This window comes from Carlito syrichta, unplaced genomic scaffold (genome assembly GCF_000164805.1).
Source record: "Carlito syrichta isolate Samal-C Ts95f unplaced genomic scaffold, Tarsius_syrichta-2.0.1 Scaffold304513, whole genome shotgun sequence".
Lineage (NCBI taxonomy): Eukaryota > Metazoa > Chordata > Mammalia > Primates > Tarsiidae > Carlito > Carlito syrichta.
The window spans coordinates 269,939-274,757 of NW_007248609.1; the positions used below are offsets into that span (position 1 = coordinate 269,939).

General features: G+C 43.9%; 1 pseudogene; it reads right to left on the bottom strand.

Annotated features, from left to right (window-relative positions):
- Positions 1–1,254: 1,254 nt before the first annotated feature.
- On the bottom strand, positions 1,255–1,980 carry LOC103262475 (annotated as a pseudogene).
- Positions 1,981–4,819: the final 2,839 nt, after the last annotated feature.

Here is a 4,819-nt window from a genome sequence, read left to right on the forward strand (position 1 = left end):
CTGTAGTCCAGCTACTCGGAAGCTGAGGTGGAAGGATCGCCGGAGCCCAGCAGGTCGAGGCTGCGGTGGCCGGGAGCGGCCACTGCACTCCAGTCTGGGCGACAGAGTGAGACTCCAACTCAAAAAAAAAAAAAAAAACTCCATTCAGATCCAATTATTGAAAACCTACATATAACAAAGTGAAAGAATTAATTTCCACTCATCAATCCCTCAATCTCAGATTTTCAAAGAAAAACCTATCTAAGAAATACTTACCAAAATCAGATAGGAAAATTAAAGCCTGCATAGTTATGAATCAGATTTGTTTGACTGCAATCAGGTAGCATACAATTACATCAATTCTTTCTGTATACACTCTATAACTGAACAGGATGAAGTATAGCATAGAAAAACTGTAAGAAATAGATTCCTAACTACAGAAGTTGCAAAGTTCAAAAGGATATGAAAAAAACTAATGTAAATTGGAGACCATTTCAAAGAAATAGACTTTCTGTTAAAATATATACAATTTTTACAGACAAATAGATTTGCAAGCTTTTGTTTGAAAAATTGAGGATATTCCATATTTGTTAACTAATCAATGAGCCTGAAGTCAAGTATTCTTGGCCATTACTAGGCTAATAAACTAAGAATCATTCAAACCAAGCCAAAGTAGAACAGGTCTAAAAGTTCTGAACACTTGGACTTTCTGTTCTTCAAGAAGTATACCAGGGAAAGCTATTTAGAGAGGAAAAGTTTCCCTTCATACTCTGTTGTACAGTACTGAGGCTTCTAATCATAGTTCTATTACATATAGCTTAGATCCATTTTACAGGTCACTGGCTTTCTTAGTGCTTATCTTTCAACACTATGGAAATTAATGAAATTGTTGGGCAGATTTAATTAATTCTATGACTAGCCTGGTTACTGGCTACTGGTCACTCTCCTGTTCTCAACAAGAAATTAAGTCTTTCCACCCTATCATTGCCACATAAATCTAAATGTCCTCCTCCGGGGCCTCTCAGTTTGTTGCTGACACTGAACTTTGCTTCTTTCAGATAGTGACTCTTGAATCAGGGGAAGTACTTTTCCCACGTATTTATTCTTGTTAGTCACAATCCTCTTGCCACTTGCTTTCTGATTAGGTTGCAAGAGTGGAGCTCTTGGAGATTACAGCCTGGGCAGCTTGAAGTCCAGCTTCATAAATATGAGTTCACAGACGTTACATGGTTTTGGTGGCTGTTGTTGGTTGAGTCAACTATTGCACTTACAAGGCTATCTTATTAGATCTGCCAAACCAGCTCCTACTCCAGCAACACCCACAAAAGCCAGCAGCATATTTCTGACGACGTCTTCGAGGTCCTCTACGTGGAAGAACTCCACAAGCCCATCCCAGCCTCTTTGTTGACTACCCAGTCCCATTTTGTCCTTATGACAACGTCTGTGACACTTGCTGCTAATGGTTTGATGCAGCTTTCTTGGTTTATGCTCTTCAAGTGTTTGGCCACAAAGGCACCAAAAGAAATGAGAGTCACAATCCTGCCCCAGTTTGTTACGCCGTCACTGAAAACATGGACCATCACTCAAGGCAAAGATTTGACATTATCTTCGTTATTGATGTCCAGTTTCCGAAGCATGCCTTGGAAGGCCGACTCGTGGTCGCGCTGCTCGCCAAGGGCTTGGCGTCCTTGGCGCCGGTCGCCTGCTCCCGAAGGTAAGGAGAGGTGATCTCCAGCGACTGCCGGTACAACTCATCCTCCTCCTCCTCCTCCACAGGGGACGGCGTCGAGGGCAGGGACCCGTCTGTGCTGGGGCTGCTGTTGGCCTCCCCGACCAATTTCAGCAACGGCAGGACCGCCGGCCGCCTCCCGAGGGCCTCCGGCTTATACCTGTCCAGCTCCTCTTCAGGTGACACGATGGTGCGGCAGCTGGGGCTTCCATCGCCTCCGGCGACGACGTGCGGTGGGTGGGCGCGAAGAACCAAGGAGGAGCTCTTATCATGCAAGTTTTGCAGATGAGGAAATTGAAGTATGGACAATAACTTGTCCAAGGTTACATAGTAAGTGGCTAAACTGGGCTCTGAATCCTGGTAGGATGGCTCTGAGCTTGCTCTAAACCACCACATAGCAAGAACTGGAAAATGGGGTCAATCCCTTATTGTTCTTATTTCCAAAGCCCCTCCAGAGTAGCTTTTGAAGCTTGATCCTGGCCAGTCATGTGGACATTTGTCCTCTCCACAAGGATATTTGATGGGTGTCTGTACAGGCCCTTTCATGGGCTCAAAGGTTATGGCTTTGTGGTTCACATTCACATGCTGAACAACTCCTCTCCACCAGAATGCCACACCAGGATGACTTTGTCCTCAGAGACCTCTAGCTTTAGCCTTACGAACCCTTACCTCATAGTACTGAACTGGGGTTTTATCCCAATTTCTCCTATCTTCTCAGTGAGTTCCTTCTTGGGATCATTGGCGTCCTTTTCTGCCAGCAAATCCTAATTTGAGTCACCCAGATCTAGATTAACAAGGTTCTCTAACCATCCATCTCAGGGAGCCAAAGCTGAACTTGATCCAAGGAATATTAAGTGGATTCTAATTTTGACAAGCCACCAAAAGATTCCTCACATCCTTGCCTCAGAATAATGAGCAGCTGATATGACTTCCCCAACATCGCCATAATGTTGGGAGGCTGCTGGCGTCAAGTCAAGAAGGGGTTGGCAGGAAGCTTCTGACATCCTCTTATATGAAATAAACACTCTTGCAATGTGTTGTGGGCTGAACTGTGTCCCCTCACTCTAAATTTGTATGTGAACATCTTAACTCATACTACCTTAGAATTTGACTGTTCTTTGTAGATAGGCCATCTAAAGAGGTGATTAAGGTAAAATAAGTCATATGGGTGGGCCCAGATTCAATATGACTGGTGTCCTTATAAGAGGAGATTAAGACCCAGACATGCATGCATACAAAGAAAACACCATGTGAAGACACAGAGAGAAGGTAGCTATCTGCAAGTTAAGCCAAAGACGTCTCAGAAGTGCTCAAACGTGCCAGCATTGATCTTGGACTTCCCAGTCACCAGAACTATGAGAAAATAAGTTTCTGTTGTTTAAGCCACTCAATCTGTGGAATTCTATTATGGCAGCCCTAGAAGTCTAATGCACAAGGGAAAAGAATGGATGATGATACAACAGGTACAAGCTGATGGCATGCACTCCTGAGGGGTGGTGTGTATAGACATAGGGAGAGGGAACTGGAGGGGGACGGCCTATGCCTGTGTTGCCTCTGAAGCCTCTTTTTACCCCAGTTTCCTACCCAGGAGTTCAGAGTCTCAGAAGGAAGGAGGCCTGTGACAACAGCCTCAATTTAAGGTATCCCCCAGATGCCTTTCTCTTACAGGGATTTGGTGGTGGTGGTGGTGGTGGTGGTGGTGTGTGTGTGTTTTTATACTCACTGATGGTACTGTCTTACTCCACTTCTGCATTTCCAAGTCTAGAGAATACTAAATTTCTGGTGTATATTGATCAATTAACTATTTCTATTTCATGCTGCTGCAGCCTTCTCGAATAGACATAAAATGGAGAATTTTGGTCTGCTCAGTTTTCTAAACTGAGGTCTGAAAATGCTATTGAACTTTTGAATCATGATAGATTTATTCTGAACAACGAAAGGTAGAATATGTTGTCATTGGAGTGGCAAGACCCAGAAGACTTGAGTAGATGAGCCTTAGGATTCATCATTGATCATTCATAGCCAAACCTGTCCCAATCTTTCTGGAGTGCTTGCAAAAGAAGGAAGGTTTGAGAAAGGGGGCCAAGTTAGCATATTCCAGTTTAGACCCAGCTCTTCTGTGAATCAATATTCCATGAACACAAGTGTCTCTGCTTGGCCGCCATGCAGATGGCACTGCAGCTATGATAGTAGCCAGACTCTTCTCCTGGGCTGTCCAGAAAAACTCTTCATAAAATCTAGGTAAGAAGCATAGTTTCTCCCTTTGTAGCTCTGTGGGAGGTATTATCACTCTGAGTCAAAAAAGAAGTGAGCATACTTAATACTTAAAATAATCTAAGTTAAATTTTCACCCTATATGTCTTTTTGTTGATTTAAAGCTCAGGGGATCTAATCTGATTTGTTTTCTAAGTATTCAGTACCAGAGTACTCCTTCTTTCCTACTTCTGGTAATTCTGTCAAGAGGATAAGTTTTTTTCTCTCCTTTTATGGTTTTTAGCAGGGTTAAAAAATAAGCAGAAGCTGGGCTCGGTGGCTCAGCCTGTAATCCCGCGCCTTTGGGAGGCTGAGGTGAGTGGACTGCCTGAGCCCCCAGGTTCGAGACCTGCCTGGGCAACTTGGTGAGACCTCATCTCTACAATAAATCAAAAAATGAGCCGGGCATTGTAGCACGCACCTGTAGTTCCAGCTCCTTGGAAGGCTGAGGCGGAAGGATCGCCGGAGCCCAGCAGGTTGAGGTTGCGGTGGCCGGGAGCGGCCGCTGCACTCCAGTCTGGGCGACAGAGTGAGACTCCAACTCAAAAAAAAAAAAAGCAGAAAAGGCCACTGGATTAAATACTATAGTCATAATAGCAAAAAAATTCCTTCATACATTGTTTATGAGCATAGGGAAAACTTCCAAATACAGGATGGAAACATTTTACTTGGACTCTATTGGGGGTTACAGTGGGAAGAATCTAAGATGGTGGGAGACGCAGGAGGAGTTTGTGGCCTTTCATCTCAGTGTTCCACTTTTATTATGCTTAAGTTACTTTCCATGCATCTGCTTATTTCTATCTGGCTGCCAGTTTACCTTCTCACTCTATATCTTTTTCAGTACCTTATAGCTTCTTT